The following is a 14,306-nucleotide window of genomic DNA, read 5'->3' as shown; positions in this document are numbered from 1 at the left end:
TATACAAATGACATAAATGTGTCATTGTTTATTAGTATTATTTACAGAAATGCAGTGTCATACTTTGCAGCTAGAGTTTATCACTCAGTAGTTTATAGAAATCCTAACCAAATCAACTGATTTTGCTATAATTCATTCTTTTTCATGGCTGCATAATGTTTAAAAAAATTTAAAAATTTTTATTTTAAAAATTGATTCAACCATTCCTTTATTCATGGGGACTCACCTTGTTTCAGAATTTTAAGTGTATGAGTAATGTTGTAATAAACATCCCAGGAATGAGACTGGTGGATCAAAGTATATGTGAATTTTTATTTTTGGAAGATATTGCCATGATGCAGTTTTAAAATGGCTGTAACAATTCACATATTACCTGTAAAGTATGATGGCACCTTTACCTCTTCATACTTACTTCTAAACAGAGCAACAGTGTTGCCATTCTATTGTGTTTTTGTTAATTACGTGGGTATAAAGGGACATTGCGTTGTTACTTTAATTTGTATTTCTTTGGTTATTAATGATTTTCAGTGTTCATATGTTTATGGCCACTTCACTCGCTTTTGGGTAAATTATTCATTCGTATCTATTTTCTATTATTTGTTACCCATTAGTAAGAACTCTTGGTATTTTAAAGATATTAACCTTTTATCTGTTATCTGTGATGCAAATATATTTTTAACTCTACAAGTTCTCTTTGATCTTGTTTAAGTCTTCAATAGCTTTTGTTTTTATTTTGTCTTTGGGTTAAGAACAGCTTCCACAAAACCTAAATTGTATGTATAGGCTCCTAGATTTTCTTCTGATATTTAAGTAATTTATTTATCTGTGATTTATTTCTATATTTAATTCTTTACATGAAGTCTTCAGTTATCTGGAGTTTGTTTATATAAATACTGAGAGAGAAGTGTACATTTTTATTTTCTTCCAGATGGATAGTCAATGGAGCCAGCACCTTCCTTCTCACATTGCATTGAAATATCAACTTCATCATAAATTAAACTAACGTGTATTTGGGAATCTATATCTAGATTTCCCATTCAATCATTCACTTCCTCTAGCATGTTTATTTGTTTCAAAAACCAATGGCCTATTTATTTGATTATAGTGGTTCTATATAGTATGTTTTAATACTGGCACTCACTAGTTGTTTTTTTTTAAATGCATTTTATCCTTAGGCTAAATAAACTTTAAGATCATTTTCTATTGTTTAAAAATGTTATAATTCTAATTGGAATTGCACTATATATCATAATTAATGTTACAAATAAATATTATATATGCATGTATATAGTAAATTTGGGGAGATCTAACATTTTCATTATTTTTAGTCTTTATGTCTAAGAAAGTACATATCTAAGAACTTAGTATGATTTTCCACTTGTTTGAGTCTTGTTTTCAGGGCTTTATAGTTTTCTTCACATAGTATTTCTTTGCGACTACAAATTTTTCCTATTTTCATGCTTAGGTGATTTCATGCTATTGATTGTGTTATGTGTTTTTATATCTATCCATCTTACTAATTCAAGTACTTTCTTCTTAAGTCTCTTGGGATTTTCAGGAATATAATATCATCAATGGAAAGAGTTTTATCCTTTCTTTTCCAATGTTTATACAAATTATTTTACTGTCTTTTCTTAGCACCTTTACTAGAACGACTAAGACAATGTTGAATAATAATGACAAGAGCAAGCAATCTTACCTCGTGCTGGTCATAACTGCAGTGATTTTAGTGTTTTCCTATTTCGAATAATGTTTACCTATGTTTTGTAGTCTTTTTCACACTTAAAAATGTGCCTCTCTTGCATGTTTTCTTAAAGTTGTTTTTAAGAATAGCTGCTAAATGCTTATCAAAATGGCTTTGCAGCATCTATTGATATGTTCGTTTATTTTTCTGCTTTAATATGTTGTTATAATGAATTATGTTATTTGATTCCCTATTACCTATGCAACCTTACATTTCTGTAATAATCTCTACTTGGCCATAGTTTGTGAGTCTGTTAATACTAGGTTAGTTCAAAAGTAATTGCGGTTTAAATGGTTAAAAATAATTGCAAAAACCGCAATTACTTTTGCACCAACCCAATATATTACTAGATTATTGTAGCTAATATCGCATTTAGAATTTTTTGCATCTTGCTCTTTCTGTTGTAGCTTAATCAGGTTGGAGTAATAAGATTGGTTTCATAAATACAATGAGATTTTGTCTCTCTTCTATAGACTTAAATTGTTTAAATTACAATTTAAATAACCTTAAATTGCCCTTTAAGGTTAAATGGTGCTCAGCTATGAAATTCTCAAATCCTGTTAACTTTTTCAATGATACATTTTGAATCACTTCTCTAATCTCTTCTATGGTGCTCGGTCTATTCAAGTTTTCTACTTCTTCACTAAATTTTTAATAATTTATATTTTCCTAAGAAATCATCAGTGTTTTTCAAATTTCCAAATTCCATTTTGAAGATTGAGATTTTCTGTGTGGTCAGGTACATGACCAACTATTTTTGTAAATATTATATGGACATTAAAAACCTAAATGTTCTGTAGGACTCAATGAATACATAAATTGGTGTTTTACAAATAGAAATTTAGTGAATCTACCTACCTTGTAGTAGATACTAGCTATAGGTTTCGGATAAATATAAATAGTTCAACTTTTCACCTTTGTCCCTTTGCCCATCTCCAGACTTTCTATAAAGGTGTTCACCACAGCCGTCCCCAATGACTAGGTAACTCCTGTTTACACTTAGGTCCCAGTTTCATGTCATTTCCCCTCACAAAGTCGTTCTTCATACCCTAGACTAGGTTGGGGAATGGTTTCACAATACGCAGAATTTTTTCTTCTTAGCACTTGTCATTAGTAATTATATTACATAGTTATTTGTATAAATAAGAGACTAATGTCTTTCTCTCCTACTATCTAGTAATCTCCATGAGGATGGGATAATGTCCACTTTCTCTTGTCATCAGAACAGAGTTGAACATGGTAGAGAGCCTGGCGCATTGTAAGCAGGCGACAAATGCTTCTTATGTAGATGAATGATTGAACGATTGAATGAATGAATGTTCTGTTAATCAGAGGAGGTAGTAATTCACGGACTGTCACTGGCAGTTTTCCACCATATCATTGGAAACCCAGGCTGCCACATCGAAGAATGTTGAAGCAGAAATACAAGAAAAAAGCAGAATTGAGAGATGGAGGAAAGGAAAATTTCCTGGCTCATAAGAACGTCAATCCCGGTTTAAAGTCTGAATCAGAGGCCCGATTGCATCCCAGTCCTTGGGTTCCTGAGACCTGTTATATGCAGCCTGCTATATGTATACCAGTTTTATTGAAGCTAAAACCAAAAGTAGATTTCTTTAGTTTTTACCTAATATCTCTTTGCTGCCCCACCCAGGATTCCATTCAGGATGACACGACATGTAGTTGTCACATCCCTTAGGCTTCTCTTGGCTGTGAGTGTTTCTCAGACTTTCCCAATTTTTGATGATCTCATTGTATACTTTATATTCTATTTTATTCCTTCTAATTTGATGTTTAGTTTGTGTTCATTTTGGCTTACTTTGTGTCGCATTCTCCTTTTGCTATTTTTTGCTGGTTTTCTTCAGTTTCTTTTCATTATCTTTTTCCTTTTGTTGATACTATTGTTCCTCTGTGACTTTCTATTCCATAAATGTTTGCCTTCCCTCTCTAGGGGCTTGTAACAAAACACATATTTCTGTAATATTTAAAAAAAATAAAACAAGATATAATTTATTTCCTTCATCAAGATAGTCTACCCCGATAAGATCAGTCTTTTAAAACATTTCCAGTCTTTTTTTTTTTTTTCAGTTCTCTGCCCTTATCCAGACCACGATAAAATCTTTGAAATGCATTGCTCATTACTTTTCTCCTTCTTCACCCCTAACTTCTAGATTTCGCTGAGATAGTTTCAGTCCCTTTCATTCCAGATTATTATCACACAGGAACTCCTTACACAGTTCCTTTCTATTTTAAGAATTTTTACTTGGGGTAACTAGCATACATTCCTGGTCTACTTTTGTCCATTTGGATTTGACTACATGTGCACTCCTGACCACAGCTTCGTTCCCTCTTCACGGTCTCCTCTATTTGGTGGTGGTGCTGGTGGGGGGTGAAGGAGTGCCTTTATGGTGCATTGTTTCGTTATATAGTCCTCTCTAGTAGTTTCCTTTGGTATCCCTGATGTGGGAGTGATATGCTCTCTGGTTCACAGCACCTTCGCCCTTTCCTCCATCCTTAACGGGGAGTGACATCTGGAGTGCGTAAGGGACCGTGGGTAGCAGTCCTTTTCTCTCTCAATAGTCAGATGCCATCTCTCCATCTTCTATTTCAGATGTTGCATATGATACATTGAATGGCAGTCTGATTCTTTAAGTTACTTCTGTCTGGAAGTTTGTTGTGGTTTCTTCTCATTCTTGGAACTTAAGAATTTTCCAGACTAGCTTTAGTGACTTTTTTTTCTCATCCCTTCTGCTTGGAACTTTGTGAATAGTTTCAATTTGCACATTCAGCTCTGTCTTAATCTTGGGGACATTTTCTTCTTTTACTAGTTTAATTATTGCCTCTTCTCCATCTGTTCCTTTTCTCCTCTCTGGATCTTCTTTTATTCACATGTTAGTTCTTCCAGATATATCCTTTAAAAATCTATTTTTTCCCCCTCTCATGTTGTCTTCTCCTTGTGTTTTTGCTCTGTGTTTGAAGGTATTATATCCAGTTAAACTGCAAGGATAAGTCTTAACAGGGACCACCACTCTCCTTCAATTCATTTACTAGCATTTTTAGTCCAAATATCATGCAAAAATTCTTTTAAAAATAATTGACTACTCTTACATGTTTCTACGTTTGGGTTCAAGTTTTAATCCTTTCCTTTCAGAACTCGTCCTGTGTGTTCTGTTTGTTTGTTTTTCTCTCTCAGGCCCCTGGGCCCTCTTTGAACATTGGAGCTTAGGATCAGATGCTGGAGTTTGTCACAAGTCCCATGTGAACAGTGGTTCTCAAAGTGTGGTCCGTGGAGCCCTGGAGGTCCCCAAGATTCTTTCAGGGGGTCTGCAAGATCAAAGCACTTTCACAGTATCTTATCATGTTATTTGCCTTTTCCTGTGTTGGCATTTGCTTTGGTGACCCAAAATCAATGGTCAGTACAATTGCTGCTTTCTTAGCGTTGAATCAAAGCAGTGTTACCAAAACATATCAGCTGGCATTGTATCCTTCGCTGCCACATACGAGAACACGAAGAATGAAAGATTCAAGTAGTTTGTAAAGGTCACATTGCAATAAAAGGCAAAGCTGGGCTCACATCCAGATGTCCAGCCCTGTGTCAAGACACCAGGCTCCTCTCTTATCTCCGCCTCTCTAATAAACCAGCTCTAATTCTGGAGAGAAGAAAAAGAGCATAAAAAGCAAAATAGACATAAAACATTCAGCACTTTTTACAATAGTAGCGACTAAGGAAACAGCGATCATTTATCCCTGGCTTTTCTTCTTCTTTAACGTCTTCCCATACCTAGTGCGCTGCTCTGGCAACCAGGAACCCAGCATGACCGCTCCTAAACCAAGGCTGGCCCTGGCCGGACTCCAGAAAGTGGCACCTGACCCCTCTGACTCAGGACTCGCTCTAACCCCTGTGTGGGAAAAAAGCCAGGAGTGCAGTTTCCAGGTTCTCGGCCTCACATGGAAAGGTGCTCAGTCAGGTAGTAAATGGCCATCAACTGTAATTGGATGGCCATCAGCTGTGGCTAGTTGGCCGTCAGCTGTAACCAGTGAGCCATTGGCCACTGGTGTGACTGCCGTGGCTACGCTAGCAGCAAATGGGGGCTGGCAAGAAGATGGTGGCTAAGCCTGCCAGCGCAGATTGCAGTTAGCATGGCAGAGTGCAACTAGCAAGTGAGGTTGTTTAGCAGAGACAAGTGGATGGCAGGTTGCAGATAGTGTGCCTCCTGCTTCCTGTGTCTCCAACCCAGCCGCCAGTGAGACTATAGTGGTATGATTCCCCTACCTATGGCTCCGTGGGTGTTCCTTTTTGGCCTCACCATATCCTGCGTTCTTTTGTGGGGAGCCGGAGCTGAGACCCCGCCTGGCACCCTGCATGACACCCTCCCTGCGCTGATCATTTCCTGTGCTCTGGGGTAGTTTTTATAAGGATAAAAAGGAAACTTGGACTCTTGGTAGAGAACACTATACTCCTTGTTTCTCCTAGGACATCATTTCCTTCTTCTGGGAGCAGGGCTGGACCCCTAACTCAGAGGACCTAGAGCAAAATGACAATAAAAGCCCCTTGTTTAAGAGGCAGGAAAAAGTGCTATTAAAAGTACTAAAATACAAAAATTTTCCTTTAAAAATATTCTGTTATTTACAAAAGACTAATAGAATAGCAGTACACGAGTAATCACATAAACTTGCAAATTTCAAATTAATATTTTGGTGTCATAATTTTATATAATATGATAAATGATAATACTTTATTAATGTGCTATCTTGAGTGATCATATGATTTTGGGGGCTTATTTTTCTGCAAATTTATTAAAGCATCAAAACATACTTTTAGCAACTTTCTTTTTAATAATTTAAAGCAATATTTGTCGCTTTTGCAAATGAAAGATTAGAAACAATTTTTGATAATTTTTAATTTTGAGAAGGATTTTTCTGCATACACAACTGTTACAGGAGCTATTAAGAGTATTTTATAGGCTGTGACAACATTGTTGGAATTATTTGGGGATACGGTACTAGGATAAATTTCTGATAAATTATATCAAAACATAAGTTGTATTACATCCAGATGATTGCCACAAGATAATTTTTCTAAAGGATTTAGCTCTCTGTACAAATGGGTTTCATGTAAGTCTGACATTGACTTTAAATGTAAATTTGTACGATGTTATTTTAATGTTTCCCCTCTGACATATGCTGAGGCTGCTGGAACCGCCATTGCCACCTCTGCTACTGCTGCTCCTGTCGCCAACACCTGGGCCCAGGTTCTGTCCTGGCCACCCCCTCAGGAACCCTGAACCGGCCTGAGGGACCTCTGTGAGATCTGGGCCAGCTGCTCCATGCCCGCCCATAGGCGGCTTCTGGACCACAGCCATCCACGTGCGGGCTGCTGCCTGGTGCTTCTCCACTAACCCACACGCTACTACATCGGCCCATCAGCATCATCACAAAAGACAAGTTCAAAGATAAAATTATATGAAGAATTTCAAGACGGTCCCGGAACAACATTAAACCACAGGCAGGGATCTTCTCATCCAGGCCCTGAGCGACTGCCAGCCCCGCCTGGGAGCCCAGGCGCATAGCAATGGTAATTTCTGGGTTTCCACCCAATAGTGGTTTGGGTTGGAGTGTTTAATGCACTTTTTATTGCCAGTCTAGTAGGTAATTTGTCTTATAAATCTGCCGTTTACAATCTCTTCTTCTAGAGCCTTGATGCAGCTCTGTAAGCCAGCAAGGGTCTCTCTTCTCCTTGTAAAGCAGTTGGCTGCCATTCTAGGAAACCAATGTGAATCTGACTCTGAATAGTCACTAATGACTCCAATTAGTGGCTGGGCCTTTCTTGGACTCTAATTTTCCCAGGACTGATTAGCTTAGACATAGAGAAGCTCTGGATTTGTTCAGCCATTTAAAATGTGACAGACATAAATTCAACCCGTAGCTTAATTCAGATTGTACATCTGGAGCAATCCTGACTGTTAAATCCTGCTTTTACCTCTATTTTCCTGCTGTGAGCCTTTGCAAGCCTCAATTTTCTCATCTGTAAAATGGGGATGGTAGTATACCTTTAAAGATAGGTTTATTATTACTATTCAAGTCTAGATGACTGTGGTTCACTCTCTTAGCTTATAGTAACGATGTTCCTAAGAAGACAAAAATGCTACCTTTGACTAACAATTTTTTGTGTGTAAAATATAGAGGATGTTCACTACCTCTTTCTGAAAGCATCTATAAAGGAGCAGAAACAGAATCCAATTCAGGAAGCCCATTCAGAAAGGACAATTGGGCAGAGGCTGCTACAGGGTCAGCGTGGAGGGTACGTGTGTGAGAGTGCATGTGTGACTGTGAGTGTGAGACTGTGTGTGTGAGTGAGAGTGGAGTGTGTGACAGTATATATGGCTGAGAGAGCGTGTGTGTGCATGTGAGTGTGAGTGTTCGTGTATGTATGTGATTAAAAGTCTTGGGGTCTGCATACAATCAGCCCTGAACTTACTTGAAAGCAGGCCTGACTGTTCAACCACCACGTACATGAGGCTTTCCTTTGATGACTGGGGCTGCTTCCTCTTGTTTCCATGGCTGCTGTCAGCAGAGCTCCAAAGGAATGACACTGTGAAGTAATATAGAACAGAGCACCCCCCTTACCCACACAAGACAAAGAGCAGGCATTTTTTGAAGTTGCTTTTTTTTTTAAACAGATGAGGATTTTCAAAGCTACCTTGAGTTTGGTCATGAATTTGAAGCATAAGTCAACAGGAGGGTTTGGTCAAAGGAATTCCAAATTTAAAAAGAAAGTCATATTTAAGGTTCTTCAGCTTTACTAGTATGAACTCAAAGGTTAATCACAATTAATTAATCAAGATAGGCATCATGTAAAAAATGGATTTCTTCCCTGATGGACTTTATACAATGTAAGTGTGACCTAGTACAAGGAAATTAAATCATCAAAAACAATGAAATTAGAACATTTTATTAAATTCTCCCATGAGATTTGTTTTATAGAATAAATGCAGGTGTCTCTGCTGCTAAATGAGTGGCCTCTGGAAATGGTCACCAACCCTGGGTCATTCCCATTTCCAATCTCCTCTTGTCCAAGCCTCGTCTGCCCTCCCAGCCAGGACTGGGGTTGGCTGTCCAAGGATGCCCCACATGATTCTTAATTCACTTCTCACTGTCTTCACTGCCAGATGTCTTAGTCAAGGTCTGATGAGAACCTAAGTGAGGAAAAGAGGAGCCACTTTGAGATTTTACAACTGAGGGAATGTTACATAGAGAGTTGCTTACAGGAGTGATGGGGGAGCCGAGAAACCAATAGGGGATGGTGAGGAAACTCAGATGGTAGCAACAGCAGGAAACCACTGTCTTCAAGGACAGAGCCACCAGGGAGAGGCTGGCAGGCCCAACCGGTGGCCACTGGAATAATGAAAGAAACACAGAGCAACATCCCAGATGAATTAAGCCAGAATCTCTGAAAATGGAATCCTGCATCAGTGGTTTTTAAAATTCCAAGTGATTCCAGTGAAAAACCAGGTTTGAGAACCACTACTTAAAGCATCTAGTCAAAATTGGTGTTCTACTGTGTTTCCCCAAAAATAAGACCGGGTCTTATATTAAGTTTTCTTCCAAAAGATGCATTAGGGCTTATGTTCAAGGGATGTCATCCTGAAACATCATGTTAGGGCTTATTTTCTGGTTAGGTCTTATTTTCGGGGAAACACGGTAGTATGGCATCTCACCCAGACTGAGCAGACATGGGGAGAAGAGCTGTTGCATACCATCGCTTCAGATCCAGAAGCAGAAACCAAAGATACCAGGTCAAGCACACAACCTACTCCTTTGAAGAAATATCAAAAAAAAATGTATTTGATTTATAGAACTTTGCTTCATAGGTGACTTTTTAGTAATTACTCTATAAAATATACTATTTTAAAGAGCCATATTTTGCTAAATATTGATCGAAAAAATGGATTAAATATCATACGTATATCAATTGCAGTAAACCATTATCTAGCACAATTGATGCACAAGGCATTTCAAATATACATAAATTGACGAGAGTAGAATATTCTGCTTAAAAACTCTATTAGCTTGCACATATTAAGTGTGTGCTAATTATTTGTTGAATGAACTAATCATCAAAGGACGATTAATGTTCAGTGTGATATTATTATAATTTTTATTGTATTTTAATGTTTTTAAATGCGTAATCCATGATGACACATATAATGAATCTGTTAACCAGAAACATACATCTTAATATGATCTTCTTTTAAATGACTAAGAAGGCAGTGCAAGACTTTGTACAGCCCTGAGGTAATCACTATGAATACTAATTATCATCATAAATATTGTTAAACAGAAGTCTGACTGGCAGAACTCCAGGTAGTAGAGTTCAACTGAACCCTAGTAACTGGAAAAACAGTTAACTCTTTTTAAAGAGCCACCTATAATAAGTTTTTACCCCTTTTCATTAAGCATCTATTTATATAAGTATTTATTAAGTAATTAATATATGTTCTGGAGAATTCTGAGACAAATAAGATGAGGTCCCTGCATTAGAGTACTTTATTAGCTAATGGAAGAGATTAGCCAATCACACAAGTCGTGATAGAAGGTAGTAGGTGAAATTACAACATCCAGCAAAGTTGAGGATGACCAGGCTAGAGGACATGAGGAGGAAGATTTGAGAGCAAATGCCATCTGATCACGGGAAGCAAGAACATGCATTAAAAGTAGAGTAGTACCTCGGTTTTTGAATGTCTCCATTGATGAACATTTCAGTTTATAAATGCCGTAAACCCAGAAGTAAATGCTTCGGTTTTCGAACACACCTCGGAAGTCGAACATGTCACACGGCTTCCGCTGAGTGCAAGATCCTGAGGCCTAGTTGTCGGCTGTTTTCGAACATTTCAGAACTCGAACAGTCTTCCGGAATGGATTACGTTCGCGAACCAAGGTACCATTGTATTTGAAGAAAGAAGTGAACTGAATCAATATGGCATTTGATGTGCAGAATGAACACAAACCAGAGTACCATGCAGGGATTATTGGAAAAGTCTAAGCAAAACTTTCAAAGAGGGCAATTGCTGTAAACATCCAAATAAAGTATCCAAAATAGAAATATTAGAATGAAAACAATCCACAGAATTTTATGCCTGAATGTCTCCAAGGGATGACTGGAGAAAATTAAGGAAACAGGAAGAAGAGCTAGTTTGAAGGGGAAAATAATCAATATTCCCCTTCAGACATATCAGTTCAAGGCTAGAGAGACATCCAACAAGAGACATCCACCAAGGGTGCACTGAAAGCACTCACTGTTTGCAAAGTTGCTGTATCATTGTCATTGTGTAACTACATCAAGAAATAAAACACTCACTTGTCATTGGTATTCTAAAATATTGTGACTAAAATTATAAATTCCTCTGATAACCCAATATTCTTAAAGCCTTTCAAAAATAGCAGAGCAAGTCATCTTTCACGTATCACGTATATCCTGTTTCCACCTCACTTCAACAAAGTCACGATAGTAATGATGTTATTCAGGCTTGGAAGTTGATTTTAAAGAATACCAGACCCGACTGTTTATATGTCCCTCATATGAACAGTGACAATCCTTGTTGTATTTTGTAGATCTGTGCTTTTTCAGCCAGCGCTGGAGTGACCAGTGAGATGGTAGAGATTGTACCGTATTTTGCCGTGTATAATGTGCACTTTTTTGCCCAAATTAATGAGGTAAGACTAAGGATGTGGGAGCTAGCAAGAGCGATCGCAGTTAGCACAGCGGAGTGCGGGTTGCGGATTGCAGAGAAGTGGATGGCAGGTTGCAGATAGTGTGGCTCCTGCTTCCTGTGTCTCCAACCCAGCCACCAGCGAGAATATAGTGGATTCTATTCGTGTGATCTTGGGAAAACTCAGACAATCTGCAGCCATTTACTACAAAACGCTTCATTATATTTCCCTATAAAAGCAAATGGGAGAGTATCCCACCTGAAATTCAAACAGGGGGAAATCGGCTTGGCCCCCTATCCATTTGTTTTCACTCTATACGTGGAGATGAAATGGTTTCGTGAAAAACTGTCACCTGGGAAACCAACAAATAACAGTCCTCTTGGATTGGTCTTAGCTGAGAGGAAAGCTGCAGGAGCCAATGTGAGGAAACGAAAACACATGGACATGCCCAACTGCCCCAGCAGGCAGGGGCTGGACAGGGCCAACATAGTGACTTCCAGCCAAAGCCCCGGCAAAAAGAAGCCCTCTGTGGAAACCGCGAGGAACCGGGAAAGAAAAACCCAGCAGGAATGTCAGGAGACCCCAGCGTTTGGTATCACTGGTGTCCGGGAACAGGATTCTAAGTGGGAGGACAGCCTAGCAGGGCAGATCATCCCAGCACTGCAGCAGACCAACCCACCTCCAGCCAAAGGACCCACAGAGCTGGGAACCAGGGGCTTCTTTGGGTTTCTAAGCTCTCTCTTCCCGTTCCGGTATTTATTCAGAAGGAGCAGCCAGTGAGCCTTCCAAATGCAGTGGTGGGAAGAATGTCCTCTCACAGTGACTCCTCCCATTCCGTCCTCTGCTTGTGACATGCCAGTCATGAGGAATGAGGGCCCCAAACTCCTTGCGTCTTGCCCCTTTACAGTAGAATTTTTTTTTTCCTCTTTAAAACACTAAGAAGGGGACTTTCTAAAATCCTCTAGTCTGAAAATTGTAATGCTCTGAGGTTCAGTTTAGGACTTTCATCTCCAGCACTTAGGATCCTAATGACAATTTTTTTTTTTAATTTTACAATAAATTAAAAAAAAAAGAATAAGGATGTGCATTATACATAGGTAGTACTAATTCCCTATCTATATAAATGTTTTAAATTTTATTCATGCTTATGAGTTAAATGTGTAACTCTAGAAATCAATAATGATATCTGTATGCAAAACAATACCCTGGAATACAATAATCAGTTTTGTTGAACTTACAACAAACTTGCAACGATAAAGAGTTCTTGGCCTTCTATGATGTGTAAATATCATAAATTTGTTATCGGTACATAAAATTTTTTGTACCTTGTATCTGTTCTTCTGTTTTGTAATTATTTGATACATAACATCTCTTGTACCATAATATGTTAAAAACTAAATACTAAAATTCCTTTATAATACAAAAAATAAGTACCTGAATGTAAACAAATAAAAATTTGAATTAAAAAAAATTAAAACAAAAGATTTTTTTTTCCCTGAACATTTGGGCCAAAAACATGGGTATGTATTATATACGGGAGTGCATTATACATGGCAAAATATGGTATTTTGTAATTGTACTGCAATTGGGTTGACAATAGTACCAGTTTGCTTTATAAGGATGACAGCATTTCCCTGACTCTTGCCTTTTTAACTCTATCTCTTTAGAGGTGATGGGAAGAAAGTCACCACTCCATCCTAATTACAAGTAAAAAGCTGCACTGACAGAAAAATCAACAACTCTTCTTGGATCCATGACAGAGGGCAAACTGCTGCCCCCAAAACTGGGGAGTCAAACAGACAAACATAAGGTCATGTCTGACCAGGGCAGACTCACAGGTAGAAAGCACCTCAGGCACTAGTGCCAGGTAGAAAAACCCGAACTGTAATTCATGAATTGCCAGAGGCTCACTGTAGACAACTGTTAGAGTTAAAAATTTCAAGGAGATGGGGGCAACAATTTTGTGAAATTTACCTCCAGGAGCTCTACCAGTTTCTCACAGTAAATATCGGAGAAAAATTCTCTTGTGTTTCTGTCAGGGGGAAGGGAAAGGGAACCATTTTGAAATACACCAGAGCAATCCGTTTTCCTTCATGAGGCCAGCCCTCAGGAGAACCTGGGTAGCCAGAGCCTAACCTGCAGGCGTATTATCATAGCCTAACTGACCTGGGGGAAGGGAAATGCCCAACTCCAGTCAGCAGCTCTAGCCTTCCACATGGGAAAAGGGAAATATCCAACTCTATCTACTCTGGACATTCTGTTCCACCAAAGGGGAGAAAAAAAGAAGAAACATTTGTGAAGCTCACAGTCCAGAGGCACAGACTCATTAAAAGACCTAGACCTAATCCTAGTCTTACCGAACACTACCATTCCTCCCACACTTCATCACACTACTACAGGCCTAGTTACAGCAGTTACTTTCGCCTACTACTTTCTGTGGGGCTATTGAGAAAAATTATAAGGCGTATCAAAAAGTAAAAACCACAATTTGAAGAGACAGAGCAAGCATCTGAAGAAGACGTGGTAGGAATTTTGGAATTATCAGACAGGGTATTTAAAACAACTATGATTAATTTGCTAAGGACTCAAGTGGACAAAATACACAGTGTGCAAAAAAAGATGGGCAATGTTAGCAGAGAGATGGGAATCCTAAGAACTGAAAAGAAATGCTAGACATCAAAACACTGCAATAGAAATGAAGAGTATTTTTCATGGGCTTGTAAGTAGACTGGACATAGCTAAGGAAAGAATCTCTGAGCTTGAGGATATCTCAAGAAAAACTTCTAAAACTGAAGAGCAAAAAGAACAGATTTAAAACAAACAAACAAAAACAACAACAAAACAAAACAAAGCA

The 14,306-nt window shown here is 38.3% G+C and overlaps 1 pseudogene; it reads left to right on the top strand.

Annotated features, from left to right (window-relative positions):
* The first annotated feature begins 1,442 nt into the window (after nucleotides 1-1,442).
* On the top strand, nucleotides 1,443-14,306 carry LOC109449823 (membrane-anchored junction protein pseudogene; annotated as a pseudogene).

Source organism: Rhinolophus sinicus, chromosome 16, assembly GCF_057876585.1.
Source record: "Rhinolophus sinicus isolate RSI-liver-muscle chromosome 16, RSI-T2T, whole genome shotgun sequence".
Classification (NCBI taxonomy): domain Eukaryota; kingdom Metazoa; phylum Chordata; class Mammalia; order Chiroptera; family Rhinolophidae; genus Rhinolophus; species Rhinolophus sinicus.
The sequence above is the reverse complement of the archived record's forward strand: the minus strand, read 5'-3'. Positions and strand labels throughout refer to the sequence as shown.